The 20076-nt window shown below is 44.8% G+C and overlaps 1 non-coding gene and 1 pseudogene across 1 annotated transcript; both read left to right on the forward strand.

The window, feature by feature from the left end:
- Positions 1 to 4246: 4246 nt before the first annotated feature.
- On the forward strand, positions 4247 to 4319 carry trnaa-agc (transfer RNA alanine (anticodon AGC)). The gene has a single exon. It is a non-coding gene; the product is annotated as a tRNA-Ala (tRNA).
- An 11200-nt stretch (positions 4320 to 15519) lies between these two features.
- Positions 15520 to 18744, forward strand: LOC135535786 (pepsin A-like; annotated as a pseudogene).
- The last annotated feature ends 1332 nt before the right edge of the window (positions 18745 to 20076 follow it).

Raw genomic sequence — 20076 nt, forward strand, 5'->3', positions numbered from 1 at the left:
TTTCAGGTGGATTAAACTGAAATTGCAACCAACTTTCTAAGGCTTGTTTAAACAATAAAGATATTTTGGAGATAATTTCCTTTTCAAATAACCGAAAGTGGGCATGTGTAATCTGAATAAAGGGAAAAAGGCCCTTCTTGAACATAGGATGAGACATTCGTACCAATTTACTAGAGAACAAGTTCCAAATAAAATTGAATATTTTTATGTTCATATAATTTAAAAAGCAGGTCACATGCAAAACCATAAGCAAATCGGTAAACTGTGATATAACAAAAGAGTTAATCAGGGTGATTTTACCATAAATAGACAGATATTTTCCTTTCCATGGTAGCAAGATCTTATCTATTTTTGCTAACTTTCTATAAATATTTATTGGAGTGAGATAATTTCTTTCTTTTGGGATTTGTATACCAAGTATGATACAATACATAATATACTATCATAATTTGGTTTTAATCAGAGAGAATAGCAAAAGTATTTACATCCTCTATGAGCCCGTGGATAGACTCTAATTGTGGTTTTAAAAGAAAACATGAATCATCAGCATACAATGACACCTTAGTTTTTAAGCCACGGATTTCTAAGCCCTTAATAGTATTGTTTGATCTAATCTTAACAGCTAACATTTCGATGGCAATAATAAATAGATATGCCGATAGTGGACAACCTTGTTTTACTCCTCTAGAGAGTTTAAAACTTTCTGAGATGTAGCCATTATTTACACCTAGTGTTACTATACATAACCCATTTTAAATAGAATCCCCCAAATTGAAATATTCTAGGTATTTTTAAACAGACTCGATCTTTATTCGACTGGTATGCCATCCAGGTCTGGAGGTTTCCTTAAAGGCCCCAATTGCATTAAGCAGTTCATCCTCTGTAATTTGGCCTTCACATGAGTCTTTCTGTACAGATGTTAATTTTACATTATTATTAGGAAAGAAATCCATTCAATTAGGTTCATTTAGTGGAGACGGAGGAGCCTGAAACGAAAACATATACTTAAAGTACTTTAATTCTTATTTCATATAATATTTCAATATAATTTAGAGAATCATGAATGACTCCATCATTTATAGCAAGTTTTAATACATTTTCTTTGGTAGCATTTCTATTTTGAAGACTTTGGTGCATTTTTCCCCATATTCCATCCAGTTTGCTTTATTTTTTTATTACACTGGATCTTTCTTGAATAAGTTCCTCCATTTCTTTTTGTTTTTCCTCTAACTTATTCTGTGTCTCTATGGTACCATTTTTATTGCTATCTAACTGTACTGTTAGTCCTTCAATTTCCTTTGTTAATATGGACTCTTTTGATCTAAATGTCTTTTGTTTTATAGATGAGTACTGAATTGCATGGCCTCTAAAGGCACATTTAAAAGCGTCCCATACAATAAAGGGATCTGCTGTACCTATGTTATGTCTGAAAAAGTCTGTTATAAATCCTTCTGCTCTAGATCTAAACAATTTATCAGCTGATTAAATTTCCAATATCCTCGCCCAGGTGGAAATTCTGTAAGAGTAATATATATGCCAATCATGTGATGATCCGACTGCATTCTGTCCCCTATCAACACTTTTGAAACTTTTGGTACCAGAGAGAATGGCATAAGAAAGTAGTCAAGACGACAAGCTTGATTAAGCCTCCGCCATGTATATCTCACTTGGTCAGGGTATTTAAGTCTCCATATATCCAGTAATTCCAGCAGGGTAGCCTAGGGGTTAGAGCGTTGGACTAGTTGCTGGAAGGTTGCAAGTTCAATACCCTGAGCTGACAAGGCTCAAATCTGACATTCTGCACCTGAACAGATAGTAAGCCCACTGTTCCTAGGCAGCCATTGAAAATAAGATTTTGTTCTTGCCTAGTTAAATAAAGGTTAAAAAAATCCAATATATCCATGACATTAATGATTTCCTTACTGCCTTAGGGTGATAGTCTGTAGTGTGATTCCCTTTCCGGGCCATAGAGGTATTTAAGACCGTATTAAAATCTCCTTCCATAATAATCCAGTGTCCAGTGTTGCTTGTAGAGTTGATCAATTCTTATATATATTTTCAAAGAAGCTTGGATCATCATTATTCGGACCGTATAGGTTAATAAGCCATATCTGTTTATTGTCCAATAATATATTTAAAATAATCCATCTACCTTGACAATCTGTTTGGACAATTTGTACATTTGGATCAAAATTACTGTAAATTAAAACCATCACCCCTTTTGAATTTCTTTGCCCATGGGAGAAATATATTTCACCCCCCAGGTCTTTCCACAAAACTTAATCTAAAATTTCCTGTAAACAATAGATATTATATTCCTCTTTTATCCAGGTCAATACTGATCATCTTTTCTTATTATCTGCTAGGCCATTACAACTGTAACTGGCTATACTTATTTCACCACTTACCATAATGAGACACAACTTTCAATTCTGTTTATCAAAATATATGTTTGTAAACGTACCATTAAAAAGTAACATGATGATTGAGTGTCTATATACTGTAGCTGTACCATGATATTTGCATTGCTACTAAGTAAACCTCCAATTGGTCTCCACCATTCCACCTGCTAAAAGCCCTCCTCATCCCGAGCTGGGCCTTCATCCCAATGCCACCTCTGACCCCCCACATTCCATAGCCCTGAACAGACTGGGATCCATCCTTCGAAAAGTAGATGTAGTAACCGACTTGCCAAATCAACATATATTTTGATAACAGCTTTGCAAACTCTTGGCATTCTCTCAACCAGCTTCATGAGGTCACCTGGAATGCATTTCAAATAACACGTGTGCCTTGTAAAAAGTTAATTTGTGGAATTAAACAGGACAATGACCCAAAACACACCTCTGGGCTGTGTAAGGGCTATTTGACCAAGGAGATTGATGGAGTGCTGCATCAGGTGACCTGAACTCCACAATCACCTGACCTCAACCCATTTGAGATGGTTTGGGATGATGCATCCAACAAGCGCTCAGCATATGTGGGAACTCCTTCAAGACTGTTGGAAAAGCATTCCTCATGAAGCAGGTTGAGAGAATGCCAAGAGTGTCATCAAGACAAAGGGTGGCTACTTTGAAAAATCTCAAACATAAAATATATTTTGATTTAACACTTTTTTGGTTACTACATGATTCCCTATGTGTTATTTCATTGTTTTGACGGGTTCACTAATAGTCTACAATGTAGAATAATAAATAAATAAAAATCAAGATAATAAAGAAAAACCCATGAATGATTAGGTGTTTCCAAACTTTTGACTGGTACTGTACTTCAGCTGTCAATGCAAGCGGCAGGGAGTTCATTTATCTGTGTACCCAGTGTGGACTGGACTATACAAGCGACACTTTACAGTCCTAAATAAACAACCATTGATATAATAAACACAACATTCATGACATTATTACCATAGGGAGGACGAATCCTTGGTTGTAGTCGATGTGCTCCCCAATCAGGTTGGCCCTGCCTGGGCACTACACTGCCACCTGTGGACCATCTCCCCGAAGCTCTGCTCGTACACACGTCGAGCCTCGGCAACCAACTCAGACACACTCGGGACTGGACTGGCCATGAATGGAGCAGACGAGTAGTCAAATCACGAATTCAGAGTCCAAAATCCTGCAGCAGCACTTTGTAAACTTCAACCATTAGAATCTTACGTGAGATAACGTTTGAATCACGATAAATAATAGTGTATTACAAGTTTTTTAAACGAATAAATCTTTCTTTGAGTTGGATTAATGTTACAATATGATTGTGATAATATGACATGTGTCAGCTGACTCACTTCCTGAATTGAGCTGGTTTGTTTTTACCCTGCGATTGGCTTAGAAAGGTCACATGACACTGTCAGCTGCGTCCCTTCCCGAAAACTAATGTACAAGGAAATTGAAATGACTCGTAAACGTCAACAATACAAAATACATTCGACAAGGGTGGCTTTTTTTTGTCGGTGAAATAGATTATGTGACAAATAGCGCATGGAAACACTTTTTTGTACAAATACTGTCATGAATAACCATTATGTCTAAGTCATTGGACTCACGTAATGTTATGTCCTGTTGTTCTCGCTACAACCATCCCCTTTTAGGTAGAATGCGCATATCTTTTTGTGCTAATGTTATAGTTTTCGCTTAAAAATCTTCAACTCGTGGATGAAACCTCGCCACTGATAACTAATTGGCCCAGTACTGTAAACTCTTGCAGTGATGTGAGTCTAGTACTCAAAACTTCCCCTTCAACAACAGCTGGGGGATTAGCTCAAATGGTAGAGCGCTCGCTTAGCATGCGAGAGGTAGCGGGATCGATGCCCGCATCCTCCAATACTTTTCGCAGCATCTCCCGAGATATCAAAGGCAACGTGTATACATATCTAGTATTTGTGTAGTGAATATGTATTATCCAATACAATGCATGTTCAACACGTTACCATGCCTTCCCTCTATCTCTTTCAGTAGAGGGCGGTAATGTTCTCATCCAACTAGAGATAACTGCCTAAATAAAGGAAACAATTGAGTAAATGAGGGATACAAAGTATATTGTCACTGCACTCTATACTCTGTAAATTGTTCATCTCTGTATACCCTCATAAGACCTACTGGTTGATGCTTATTTATAAAACCCTCTTAGGCCTCACTCCCCCCTATCTGAGATATCTACTACAGCCCTCATCCTCCACATACAACACTCGATCTGCCAGTCACATTCTGTTAAAGGTCCCCAAAGCACACAGATCCCTGGTCCTCCTCTTTTCAGTTTGCTGCAGCTAGTGACTGGAACGAGCTGCAACAAACACTCAAACTGGACAGTTTTATCTCAATCTCTTCATTCAAAGACTCAATCATGGACACTCTTCCTGACAGTTGTGGCTGGATTGTGTGATGTATTGTTGTCTCTACCTTCTTGACATTTGTGCTGTTGACTGTTCCCAATAATGTTTGTACCATGTTTTGTGCTGCTACCATGTTTTGTGCTGCTACCATGTTGTGTTGTCACCATGTTGTTGTTATGTTGTGCTTGCTACCATACTGTGTTGTCATATGCTGCTGCCTTGCTATGTTGTTGTATTAGGTCTCTCTCTTTTTATGTAGTGTTGTCTCTCTTGTTTTGATGTGTATTGTCCTATATTTATATTGTATTTATTATAATTTTTTAAAACTCCAGTCCCGGCAGGAGACCTTTTGCCTTTTGGTAAGCCGTCATTGAAAACGTAACAACACCATGCTTAGGGTCCTGCATAAAACTGCCCAGTTGCCCATTATTTCCATACAACGGCTAGAAGAAGCGATCTCAGTGATTTTGAAAGAGGGGTCTCAAAAGAGCATAGTCTGCAGGGCCGTAGGGAGACCGGGCAACGGGATGAGACAACAGGACTTAAAACGATCCACAACGACCAGGATCGTAGTACTTCCTGGGACGGGGAAGGTCGGTAAGAAAATCCTTGCTCTGAGCACACACTGAGCAGAGCAGGAGGAGACATAAAATCTCACGTCTTTAGCTAGCGTGGACCACCAGTATCTCCTCCAGACTCAGCACTCTCCTCTTGATGCCCGGATGACCCGAGGAGGGAGAGTAGAGCCCACCGATCAGCTTGTCCCGGACCCTCGGCACGTACTGAGTCCCCACTGGACAGTTGGGGGGGCGGCTCTGACCGTGACGCCTCCTCTATCTCTGTATCCACCTCCCATACCACCGTGCCACGAGACATGACGGTGAAATTATGGGAGTTGGCTCAACGGATCGCTCCTCGGTATCATAGAGGCAGGACAGAGCGTCGGCTTTGGTGTTTTGGGAGCCTGGCCGGTATGAGAGGGTAAAACTGAAACTGGTAAAAAACATGGCCCATCTAGCCTGACGTGGATTTAGTCTCCTTGCTGCCCGGATATACTAAAGATTCGATGGTCAGTCCAGATGAAAAAGGTGTTTAGCCCCCTAAGCCAATGTCTCCACACCTTCAGAGCCCTGACTACAGCTAACAACTCTCGGTCCCTCACATCATAGTTTTGCTCCGCTGGGCTGAGCTTGCTCGAAAAGAAGGCACACGGACGGAGCTTGGGTGGCAGGCCCGAGCGCTGGGACAGCACGGCTCCAACCCCAGCCTCGGACGCATCCACCTCCACTATGAACGCTAAAGAGGGGTCCGGATGCTTCAACACGGGCGCATTGGTGAACAGCTCCTTCAAACGACTGAAAGCTCTGCCCGCTCTGCTGACCAACGCAAGCGCACCGGTCCTCCTTCAGCAGTGAGGTGATGGGAGCAGCCACCTGGACCAAAACCCCGGATAAACCTCCTGTAGTAATTGGCAAACCCTAAAACCGCTGCACTTCTTTCACCGTGGTGAGTCGGCCAATTACGCACGGCTGTAACGCGATCATCTTCCATCACCACCCGGAGGTGGAAATACGACACCCTGGGAAGGAAACGGACTGTTTGAAACTCACATTTCTCCGCCTTTGCAATACAGGGTCATGCTCCAGCAGTCACCCAAGTACCTTACGCACCAGAGTCACATGCGCCGCGCGTGTGGCAGAATAGATCAAGATGTCATCGTATATACACTACCACTCCCTGCCCAAGCAGGTCTCCGAGAATCTCATCTACGAAGGATTGAAGACTGCTGGAGCATTCTTCAACCCGTATGGCATGACGCGGTACTCATAATGACCAGATGTAGTACTAAATGTGGTTTTCACTCATCTCCTCTCCGGATACGCACCAGATTATACGCGCTTACTCAGGTCCAGTTTTGTGAAGAAGCGCGCCCGTGAAATGATTCCATCGCCGTAGCGATGAGAGGTAGTGTGTAACTAAACCCCACTGTGATGGAATTTAGACCTCTATAATCAACGCACGGACGCAGACCTCCATCCTTCTTCACAAAAAAAGAAGCTCGAGGAGACGGGTGATATGGAGGGCCGAATGTGCGGTCCCAGCGATTCAGCAACATATGTATCCATCGCTACCGTCTCATCCTGGAACAATGGATACACATGACTAATAGGAAGTGCAGCGTTCTCCAGAAGGTTTATCACGCAGTCCTCTCGACGATGGGGTGGTAACTGGGTCGCCCTCTTTTTACTGAAGGCGATAGCCAAATCGGCATATTCAGAGGGAATGCGCCCACGGTGGAAACTTGGTCTGACTCTCCACTGTAGTCGCACCAACGGTAACTCCTATACACCAACCTGAACACTCTCTGACCACACCCTAAGAGCCCCTGTCGCCAGGAAATCACCGGGGTTGTGTTTAGCTAACCAGGAACCCCGAACACCACTGGAAACGCAAGTGAATCTATAAGGAACAGACTAATGCTCCTTATGATCCCCTGCGTTACCATGTCCAGCGGCACCGTAGCCTCCCTAGTTCCTCCCTAGTTACTCTCCTCCTAATGGTCGGCTATTCAAGGAGTGCATCGGGAAAGGTAGGTCTAACGACACCAAGGGAATCCCTAGCCTTAACGCAAGCCCACGATCCATGAAAATCCCAGCTGCGCCTGAATCGACTAGCGCCTTATGCTGTAGAGAGGGAAAAAAACAGGAAAGAAGTCAACACACACACGACCGACAGGAAGCTCTGGGTCAGTCTGGTGCTTACTCACCTGGGGTGAACGAACAGTGCTCCGCCTGCCCTCCCGACTCCCAGAAAAGTTCCTCCAGCACCGGTCGGACGTGTACCCTCGTCGACCACAACTGGTGCAGGAGGACACTCCCTCCTCCGGTCTCCTTCGAAGCCGCTACTCCTAAATCCATAGGGATAGGGGCAGGAGGGCTGGGAAGTGGAAACAACAGGGCCTGATCTGAACGCCATGGAAGCCAGCAGGTTGTCGAGACGGATAGCCAAGTCGATGAGTTCATCCAGTGTGAATGTGGTGTCCCGACTTGCCAGCTCCCCATGGACGTCCTCCTGAGACTGCATCTGAAATGGTCGATCAAGGCCCTGTTGTTCCATCCTGCTCCTGCGGCCAAGGTCCTGAAATCCAGAGCAGCAAAGTCCTGTACGCTCCTCGTCTCCTGACGCAGGTGGAACAGCGTGCACCCGCCCCGGCCTCTGGAGCGTGTGGCTCAGAATCGGCGGGCGGTCCGTGAAGTATCCCTCGCTGAGTCGGACCATTCACTCGTTGGCCCCCGAGGGCTCGCCAGTCAAACAGGGGAGACGAGGGTGCTCAGGCTCTCACTCCAGAGGGAGCAGGACGCACAGCCAGGTATAATTCCAGTTGAAGGAGGAATCCCTAGCACCCAGCCGCTGTTCCGTCATACTCCCGTGGCGTCAGCCAAGAGCCTCGGAGCCAGATGTGATCACCAGGAACAGGAGGTGCTGAAGAAGGGTGCTAGAGATGAGAGTGGGAAGGCCACTCCTCTCCCACTCCATCCATCCTCTCCATGGCAGAACCTTGGCAGAACCAATCCTGGAATCACGCTGGTGTGATGGAGATCCTCTCTTCCATCGATGGGAGAGGAGAGACGCGGCTGCTCCTGCTGATTCCATGGTGGTGCGGGTTCTGTCACGATGTACCAAGGTGGGTGGAATCAGGCGCAGAGGTGAGCAGGTTTCAGTGATTTGACAGTTAAAGTCGGAAGTTATTGCACAAAAATAAATCAAATAATATATATTCAAGGAGATGGAGAAAAGGAGAGGGAAGGGAGGAGAAGTGCTGAAAGTAGGTCCCGCTGCTATGGAGATGTCTCACCATTCCTATGATGTCTGGAATACTAAAGACACACACACACACACACACACACACACACACACACACACACACACACACACACACACACACACTCATCAAAAATCAAATCAAAATTGAATTATTTAGCCCTTCGTACATGAGCTGATATCTGAAAGTGCTGTACAGGAAACCCACCCTAAAACCCTAAACAGCAAGCAATGCAGGTGTAGAAGCATGGTGGCTAGGAAAACTCCTACAAAGGCCAAAACCTAGGAAGAAACCTAGAGAGGAACTAGGCTATGAGGTGGACAGTCTTTTTTCTGGCTGTGCGGGTGGAAGGAGTCATCATGCCAGGGTCTGAGGCATGGTCCTAGGCTCAGGGTCCTCCGAGAGAAAGAGAGAAAGAGGGAATTAGAGCATACTTAAATTCACACGGACACAGGATAAGACAGAAGTACTCCAGATATAACAAACTGACCCTAGCCGATACATAAACGACTAAAAGCGCAATACTGGAGGCTGAGACAGGAGGGGTCAGGAGACACTGTGGCCCCATCCGATGATGCCACGGAGATAGGGTCAAACAGGAAGGATATAACCCCACCCACTTTGCCAAACACAAACTCCCCCACACAACTCAGAAGGATATCTTCAACCAACTTACCATCCTGAGACAAGGCCGAGTACACACACACACACACACACACACACACACACACACACACACACACACACACACACACACACACACACACACACACACACACACACACACACACACACACACACACACACACACACACACACACACACACACACACACAATTTACAGCCCTGAGTGGGAGTGAAGGGAGCAGAAGCAAGATCAGGTGTGTACGGGTGATAAACAGCTTACGACACCCTCAGAGGGAAGGTGAGGAACGTTCCAATGTTGTGGTCTGGACCTGTTTCACCTGACCGACAACACAGGTAATGCTGTAGCTTCGATTGCCAGACTTCATTGTCTCATATTCATGCCTACTGGAACACAAGGAAGGCAGAAGATTGAGGCATGAGAGTGAGTACTGTTTCCAACAGATAACACGACAATACCTATTTGTGTGTGTGTGTCCTGGGCCGTAGTACGTGCAGCATGTGGTGGTGTGGGACCCTCAGTCAGACTCTGTTCTACACTCCCTCAGCCCAGAACGTCTTCCCGCAGCCATGCCTTGGCCTCATCCTTGGGTCCATCCCGTCTGCCTCTAGATGATGAATGCCCTGATGAAGCTACGCCTCACCCTCCTCACCCCAACCCCCCTCCCTCAACTCCCTCCCCTGCATGTGTGGGTCCATCCCTGTCTGACCTGCCTCCAGACCCCAGCTACAACCACAGTCACAACTTGCAAGCCAAGGTCCTAACCCTGTCTGACTTGTGTGTGAAAACACCTAAAACAGTTCTGCTGTCTCCCATGGTGTTTCAGAGGAGGACCTGCCGAGGTCTATAGCAGCAGACACAGGAGTGTCCCTCAACATCAGACAGTAGCTGCTACTCCATTGTGAACACTTCTGTGTCACACACGTAAGACCTGCCTGACCACTACAGTCCAGACCTAAGCTCTAGACATACAGTATCTGGCCCTGACTATATGCTCCCAACATATTTCCTGCAATGAACATATGCTGTACCGTTTATATTTCTGGTTTTATTCTTGACATTGATCATCTAACTCTCTTCCTCTCCTCATTCTTGTAAACCCATTACCCCTCTCTCCTGCCCTCGCTCCCTCCCTCCCTCCATCAATCAATCCCTCCCTCCCTTTCGAGTGCAGCTCCTCCTCCGAGTCTGTCTTTCTCCAACCTCACCCACACCCACTCAGAGACACCTAACTCTCTGAGGCAACAAAGCACAGGAGCTCTGGCCTGGACGTGGGCACCAGGCCTTCCAGGTGTCCTGGAGCCAGCCAGTTGCCTAGACATCGAGGCAGACACTCAGGGAGCTCTCACTCAGCTGATACAGCTCATCGGCCCCCCAGGCTTCTAGTGGAGGTGGAAGTGATCAACATGAAAGCCCTGGAGCGAAGGTGCAGGGAAAACCTGGATTTCAGAGGGCCCAGAGACAGACAGAGATTGAAAGAGTGAGAGAGAAATCGAGAGAGAGAGACTGACATAGATTCAAGTGCCTACTACTATGTGTATATAGTGTATGAACCTTGAAGATTCCACTAAGATATGAAGTGTGTACTTTACTTTAAGACACAACTTTTCCCACTGTTGTTTACCTATTTTGTTTTATGCTTCTGCGTTTGAAATTCTACATATGTATGATGAGATTTTTAACTATTTACTAGTGCTTCTGTACTAGAAATTCTGCATACGTACAGTAGCAGTCTGGACACACCTACTTATTCAAGTTTTTATTTTATTTGTACTATTTCTACATTGTAGAATAATTGTGAAGAAATAAAAACTCTGAAATTAGACATATAAAATCATGTAGTAACCAAAGAAGTGTTCAACAAATAGTAGCCACCCTCTGCCTTGATGACAGCCTTGCACCCTCTTGGCATTCTCTCAACCAGCTTCACCTGGAATGCTTTTCCAACAGTATTGAAGGAGTTCCCACATATGCTGAGCACTTGTTGGTTGCTTTTCCTTCCCTCTGCAGTCGAACTCATCCCAAACCATCTCAAATGGTTTGAGGTCGGGTGATTGTGGGGGCCAGGTCATCTGATGCAGCACTCCATCACTCTCCTTCTTGGTCAAATAGCCCATACACAGCCTAGAGGTGTGTTGGATCATTGTTCTGTTGAAAACAAATTGTTGTCCCACTAAGTACAGATGATTGTCCCACACCAGATGGGATGGCGTATCGCTGGAGAATGCTGTGGTAGCCATGCTGTTTAATTGTGCCTTGAATTCTAAATAAATCACTGACAGTGTCACCAGCAAAGCACCTCCACAGAATCACACCTCCTCCTCCATGCTTCACGGTGGGAACCACACATGCAGAGATCATCTGTTCGTCTCCTCTGCGTCTCAGAAAGACACGATGGTTGGAACCAAAAATCTCAAGTTTGGACTAATCAGACCAACGGAATGATTTCCACTAGTCTAATGTCCATTGCTCGTGTTTCTTGGCCCAATCAAGCCTCTTTTTCTTATTGGTGTCCTTTAGTAGTGGTTTCTTTGCAGCAATTCGAACCTGAAGCCCTGATTCATGTAGTCTCCTCTGAAGAGTTGATGTTGAGAAGTGTTTGTGACTTGAACACTTTGAAGCATTTATTTGGGCTGCAACCTGAGGTGCAGTTAACTCTAATGAACATATCCTCTGCAGCAGAGGTAACTCTGGGTCTTCCATTCCTCATGATAGCCAGTTTCATCATAGCGCTTGATGGTTTTGCCTGACTGTTCCTTTAAACATCTTGGAAAATTCCATAAAAGCATGTCATGGCTTTAGAAGTTTCTGATAGGCTAATTGACATAATTTGAGTCAATTGGAGGTGTACCTGTGGATGTATTTCAAGGCCTACCTTCAAACTCAGTGCCTCTTTGCTTGACATCATGGGAAAATCAAAAGAAATCAGCCAAGACCTCAGAAAAAGAAATGTAGACCTCCACAAGTCTGGTTCATCCTTGGGAGCAATTCCCAAATGCCTGAAGGTACCACGTTCATCTGTACAAACAATAGTACGCAAGTATAAACACCATGGGACCACGCAGCCGTCATACCGCTCAGGAAGGAGACATGTTCTACCTCCTAGAGAGGAGCGTGCTTTGGTGCGAAAAGTTCAAGTCAATCCCAGAACAACAGCAAAGGACCTTGTGAAGATGCTGGAGGAAACAGGTACAAAAGTATCTATATCCAGAGTAAAACGAGTCCTATATCGACATAACCTGAAAGGCAGCTCAGCAAGGAAGGAGCCACTGCTCCAAAACCGCCATAAAAAAGCCAGGCTACAGTTGGCATCTGCACATGGGGACGAAGATTGAACTTTTTGGAGAAATGTCGTCTGGTCTTATGAAACAAAAATAGAACTGTTTGGCCATAATGACCATTGTTGTGTTTGGAGGAAAGAGGGGGAGGCTTGCAAGCCAAAGAATATAATCCAAACCGTGAAGCAAGGGGGTGGCAGCATCATGTTGTGGGGGTGCTTTGCTGCAGGAGGGACTGGTGCACTTCACAAAATAGATGACATCATGGAGAAAAATAATTATGTGATATAATGAAGCAACATCTCAAGACATCAGTCAGGAAGTTAAAGCCTGGTCGCAAATGGGTCTTACAAATGGACAATGACCCCAAGCATACTTCCAAAGTTGTGGCAAAAAGGACAACAAAGTCAAGGTATTAGAATGGCCTTCACAAAGCCCTGACCTCAATCCTATGGGAAATATGTGGGAAGAACTGAAAAAGCTTTTGCAAGCACGGAGGCCAACAAACCTGACTCAGTTACTCTGTCAGGAGGAATGGGCCAAAATTCACCCAACTTATTGTGGGAAGCTTGTGGAAAGCTACCTGAAACGTTTGACCCAAGTTAAACAATTTAAAGGCGATGCTACCAAATACACTCAATTAGTATGTAAACTTCTGACCCACTGGGAAGGTGATGAAAGAAATAAAAGCTGAAATAAATAATTATCTCTACTATTATTCTGACATTTCACATTCTTAGAATAAAGTGGTGATCCTAACTTTACTTGGATGAAATGAATTGTGAAAAACTGAGTTTAAATGTATTTGTATGCAAACTTCTGACTTCACCTGTACGTATTCTGGGGGTTGGGGTTGTTTACATTTTACTTCTTGTGTATCTGTTGTATAATAAAATATTTAAATAGAGGATTATTTTTTTAATCTCAAAGGACATATATATTTGTTTTGCTGATCAATGAAGACATATGACCACTTGCCCCAGAAGTAACGTTGTGTTTTGTGTTGAATGTCCATTATGTTTTCTATTTGTGTCACGCCAGTCAACCAGACTCTTCCAGATCCGCCAGTCAGCCAGACTCTTCCAGATCTGCCAGTCAGCCAGGATCCGCCAGTCAGCCAGACTCTTCCAGATCTGCCAGTCAGCCAGGATCCGCCAGTCAGCCAGACTCTTCCAGATCTGCCAGTCAGCCAGGCTCTTCCAGATCTACCAGTCAGCCAGACTCTTCCAGATCTGCCAGTCAGCCAGACTCTTCCAGATCTGCCAGTCAACCAGACTCTTCCAGATCTGCCAGTCAACCAGACTCTTCCAGATCTGCCAGTCAACCAGACTCTTCCAGATCTGCCAGTCAACCAGACTCTTCCAGATCCGCCAGTCAACCAGACTCTTCCAGATCCGCCAGTCAACCAGATTCTTCCAGATCCGCCAGTCAGCCAGGATCTGCCAGAACTGCCAGCCAGCCAGGATCTGCCGGATTCAACTACCTGGCTGAGCTTTCTCTCAGTGCTGGGCTTTCTCTCAGTGCTGGGCTTCCTCTCAGTCCCGAGCTTCCCCTCATTCTCGAGCTGCCCCTCAGTCCCGAGCTGCCTCAGTCCCGAGCTGCCCCTCAGTCCCGAGCTGCCGCTCAGTCCCGGGTGAGGACTACTAGGCCATGGTCGGCGGCGAGGGTGGACTATCCTAGGACGCGAGGAGGGGGGACTAAGACATTTATAGAGTGGGTTCCACGTCCCGCTCCAGAGCCAGAGCCGCCACCATGGACAGACGCCCACCCGGACCCTCCATATTGTTTTTATGTGCGTCCGGGAGTCCGCACCTTAGGGGGGGGTTCTGTCACGCCCTGGTCGAAATATATTATGTTTATTCTTCATTTATTCGGTCAGGCCAGGGTGTGACATGGGTTATTGTGGTGCGTTTTTGTCTTGGGGTTTTGTGGGATGTCTAGCATTAGTCTATGGCTGCCTGGGGCGGTTCTCAATCAGAGTCAGGTGATTATCGTTGTCTCTGAATGGGAACCATATTTAGGCAGCCATATTCTTTGTGTGTTTCGTGGGTGATTGTCCTCAGTGTCCTTGTTCCTGTCTCTATGTTAGTTTACACGAGTATAGGCTGTTTCGGTTTTCGTTACGTTCTTTTTGTTTTGTAGTATTTGCATTGATTCGTGTTTTACGTTTTTTTTCATTAAACATGGATCGTAATCTACACGCTGCATTTTGGTCCGACTCTCCTTCGCCGCATGAAGAAAGTTACAATTTGAAACATATAGTGACATTCATCTTTAAATAATCACCAAGATATTTGTTAACATTGTGAATGTTCTAGTGAATGTGCCATGTTAGTTAATGACATAATCCCTGGCTGATAGGTATCGTGTCCTAACAGAGATACAGTAGCCTTAATAAGGATGCCTAATCCTAAAGTAAACCGTGTGAGGGAAAAGTGTGCTGATAGGAGGGTATTTGCAAGTGGGGACCTTTACTTTATATCACTGAGTCTACACAAGTCATCTCATATCCTAGAGAGAAGTCTGGCAGGTTAGCCATTACATGATTAGAACTGGCACATTTCAACAGTATACACACATTACTGTAATGTAGCCGTTGGAACCAACATACTGTACAGGTTATCGTCAGATTGACATTGTCTCGAGGTCGTCCATTATTTCACCATTACTTATCATGGCAGGTGGATACTCTCTTATCGTGGCGATAAAGAACGCAGAGTTAGAACCGTGGACCGTCTGTATATAAGACAACACACGTCTCAGATCACTCATCCACAGGCATCTACAGGTGAGTCTGGTTCCTCTCAAGGTCTCTACCTCGCTTGATTTACGCTGAGCAAAAGAATTGCGATACATTATGTTTGATGGGTTGATTTACGAATTGCTTCTTTGCACAGGTGAACGAGTTCGACAGGTGATCGCTGAGGAGACCAGACATCACATCATGAAGTGGGCTATCGTTCTGTGTGCCGTGGTGGCACTCTACGAATGCATCATCCAGTACGTTAATCATGTTATACCCCTGTTATACTCCTGCTGTTCTCCTGCTATACTCCTGCAATTCTCCTGCTGTACTCCTGCTATTCTCCTGCTATACTCCTGCTATACCCTGCTATACTCCTGCTATTCTCCCATATTTACATTACGCAACAGATCAGAAGGCAGTGAAAAGTGTAATACCCCGAAATGAGTGAATGATTTGAATAGTCACACACAGTTGTTTAGCCTATGCTGCCATAACGTTTATTACAATGGTTTGACCAGAAGGTCTTGGACCTTTGACCAGAAACCTGCTGGACCTGAGCTGCTTGCCCAACCAGACTTTGTCCTCCTCCACAGGGTGCCGCTGATCAAGGGGAAGAGTGCCAGGGAGAGCCTGGAGGAGCAGGGTCTGTGGAATGAGTACAGGGGAAGTTCCCTTTCAACCCCACCAGGTTTGACGACCAGAGCCTATATGTCTCCAGCGAGCAGATGACCAACGACGCTGATGTAAGCATGAGAATGTATAGCACTTAACACGTTCCACTATGTAAGGCAGCAGAGAAGGCTGAAGCACGTCTTTTGGCTTCTTCTTCCTAAATTAATTATTGATCCACCAGGAAAACTTTAGTTTGAAATGACCTACTGATGACCTGTAGGTATTCTGGTGTAATTCAGCTAATTCTTATAATATCATAGGGTAGGGGAGGTATTTATTAATACAAATGATTATTTCATTATTTGATCTTCTCTAGTTGGCGTACTTTGTAGGGGGAGGTATTTATTAATACAAATATTTAGTTCATTATTTGATCTTCTCCAGTTGGCGTACTTTGTAGGGGGAGGTATTTATTAATACAAGTATTTAGTTCATTATTTGATCTTCTCTAGTTGGCGTACTTTGTAGGGGGAGGTATTTATTATACAAATATTTAGTTCATTATTTGATCTTCTCTAGTTGGCGTACTTTGTAGGGGGAGGTATTTATTAATACAAATATTTAGTTCATTATTTGATCTTCTCTAGTTGGCGTACTTTGTAGGGGGAGGTATTTATTATACAAATATTTAGTTCATTATTTGATCTTCTCTAGTTGGCGTACTTTGTAGGGGAGGTATTTATTAATACAAGTATTTAGTTCATTATTTGATCTTCTCCAGTTGGCGTACTTTGTAGGGGAGGTATTTATTAATAAAAGTATTTAGTTCATTATTTGATCTTCTCCAGTTGGCGTACTTTGTAGGGGGAGGTATTTATTAATACAAGTATTTAGTTCATTATTTGATCTTCTCTAGTTGGCGTACTTTGGAGTGATCTCCATTGGAACTCCACCTCAGTCCTTCACAGTCATCTTTGACACTGGATCATCCAACCTGTGGATTCCCTCCGTCTACTGCAGCAGCGCAGCTTGCGGTTTGTAACACACACACACAAACACACACACGCACACGCCAAAATACACACACACACGCACAAACACACACACACACACACACACACACACACAAACACTGCCAGGCTAATCGTGTCTCCCCTCCTTCCAGCCAACCACAACAGGTTCAACCCCGGTTTGTCCTCTACCTTCAAGAATGCTGGGAAGAGCCTGTCCATCCAATACGGTACTGGCAGTATGACTGGCTTCGAGGGCTTCGACACCGTTGTGGTAAGGAACAGAATTCAACACAACAACATGAGGACTGGAAACATTGTGTAGTTTTCAGTACTATCTCAAATATTATCCTCCTCTTCTTGGTCCTCTGTAGGTGGGTGGGATCCCTGTGAAGAACCAGATCTTTGGGCTGAGTCAATCGGAGGCTCCCTTCATGGCTCATATGAAGGCTGATGGTATCCTGGGTCTGGCTTACCCCCGCCTGGCTGCCTCTCAGGCCACACCAGTCTTTGACAACATGATGACCCAGCATCTCGTCAACCAGGACATGTTCTCTGTCTACCTGACTCGGTGAGTGGTCAGAGTGGAGGTCAACCAGGGCTATTTCTGTAATGGAACCCTATTGCCTGTATAGTGCACTACTGTTGACCAGAGCTACATGGCTCCTACAAACCATCATGGCTTGGCAGACATGGAAATATGAACTGACACAACTTCTCTCTCTCTTTCTCTCTTTCTCTCTCTCTCTCTCTCTCTCTCTCTCTCTCTCTCTCTCTCTCTCTCTCTCTTTCTCCCCCCTCTCTCTCCCTCTCGCTCTCTGTTGTCGTCCATCTCCAGTAACTCTGCGGTAGGTAGCATGGTGACCTTCGGAGGCGTTGACACCAACCACTACTCCGGCCAGATCGCATGGATCCCCCTGTCCTCTCAGATGTACTGGCAGATCACCGTCGACAGGTACTATTGCAGTTACAGTACGTTTTCTAGGGTTATAAATGGTTATTAATGGGTTATATAATCCTATGTAACTGGTAGATGAAGTGGTTGAGTACTGTTCTCAAGCAGCCATCTCTTCCTGATCTGTGTATATCTGTGTGTCCATTGCAGTGTGACTGTGAACGGCCAGATTGTGGCCTGTAACGGCGGCTGCCAGGCCATCGTGGACACCGGCACCTCTAATATTGTGGGACCTCAGGCCGACATCTCCAGCATGGCCCGTGCTGTGGGAGCCCACTCCGCCAACGGAGACGTAAGTCATGTAATATTGTTTTGGTGATGTGTCACAAAGAAACAGGCATAACGTTGTGTTGATGATGTGTTCCCATCACCACTACTGACATAACTCAACAAGAACCAGAAAATAACTCACACAGTCTACCTCACAAAGCAAACGCTGTTTCATTCATCGTCTCTCTCTCCTCTCACACCTCTCTCTCCTCCCTCTATTTGTCTTTTTCAGAATGTGGTGAACTGTAACAACATCAACAACATGCCATCGATGGTCTTCCACATCCACGGACAGGCCTTCACTCTCCCAGCCTCCACCTACGTCCGCCAGGTGTGTGTGTGTGTGTGATTGTGTGTTTCTGTGGTAGATCTTAGGGAGCCTTGAAGTGATCGTAACATTGTTTTGACATGTTCTCTCTCTCTCTGCCACCCGTACAGTCCACCTACTATGGCTGCCGTACCGGTCTCCAGTCTAGTAGCTCCGACCTGTGGATTCTGGGTGACATCTTCATCCGACAGTACTATTCCATCTTCAGCAGAGCCCAGAACATGGTGGGTCTGGCCCTGGCTAGATAATCCAACACAGATCAACAATGGATCCCATAACGCCATATGAACAACCAAATGAGGGTGTCTCTCCAGTGCAATCATATCTATTCTAAATTTAATTTGAGTAGTGTGTGATAGGAAGTGATACTGCTCTATGTCTAAAATTGTTATTAGTTCATTCAAAATAATAAAAATTGAGGTTTTGTCATGATAAAGTGGTCTGATGGTATTTTTTGGTTAATTCGTGCTATGATTATGAATAAAGCACGCACTGCATAATCATTCTGGAAATATAAAAACTGTCTATGCATCTATTCACTTCCTTTCCTGTAGTGCCACCATGTGGCCAATCATGTGACTACTCTATGGCCCCAAACTGTGCCAAAACTGGCAGAGTTGGTTGGAGATTTGGACTTGCAGTGTCAAGCAAAAGTAGACAACCACTTCACTGAGCCAGCCAGTCCTTTGACAATGACAAGGCACATTGGATTATGGATGTTAATACTCTCAAGGACACAGTCGTCGTATTTTAATTTTTTAAATGCTGCTTTGCCCAGCCCTCTGCTAAGTACCACTTTCCTGAGGGTGGTAATGATGTAAATATACACCAGATCAGTGGTTCCCCAACTCTTTATAGTCCCGTACCCCTTCAAACATTCAACCTCCAGCTGAGTACCTCCTCCAGCACCAGGGTCAGAGCACTCTCAATGTTTAAAAAATTAAATACTTTTTTAGGTGGTTGATCAGCTTAATATTGCGGAAAGAATATTGGCTCCATCAATGTAATTGTCTGCATCATTTCCAATCCCCCATATATTTTTTTTGGGTAAATATATCCATACACGCATACATACATATACACATGTATAAATACATATACCTATATAGTGTGGCAAACCTCTTCAAGGTTAGGAGCGTTTGTCACAAACTAAGTGGTAAACTGTCACCAAATCACCCAAGAATGAGAGTTCTTTCGAATAGGACAGTACCTGTGTGTTTGTTTCTCTGTCCTGGTCCACCCAGGCCGTAGGCGAGGTCAAGGATAGCAGGGTTCGGTACACGAATCGGGTTCTCGGTAGGTCCAGGTCCAAACGCCAACAGGTAAGTCCAAAACAGTTCAGCTCATACACGGTAAATCCAGGCAATCTCTATTGTCTCTTTCTCTATTATTCATAGATCCTTCCAGCACTCTCTCCCTCTCTTCCTGGTTTTTCTTGACCCTTTATCTGTGGGTCGGCTCCACCTTGTGAGGGTTCCCCTTGCTTCTGGGACTTGTAGTTTTGGTGTTCGGCCATTTGGTGATCTGTAGTTCTGACAGGGGTGGCCATTTTAGTGATCGGGCAGAGCCCGTTTATTAGT

This window comes from Oncorhynchus masou, unplaced genomic scaffold, assembly GCF_036934945.1.
Source record: "Oncorhynchus masou masou isolate Uvic2021 unplaced genomic scaffold, UVic_Omas_1.1 unplaced_scaffold_5159, whole genome shotgun sequence".
NCBI classification, from domain to species: Eukaryota; Metazoa; Chordata; class Actinopteri; order Salmoniformes; family Salmonidae; genus Oncorhynchus; species Oncorhynchus masou.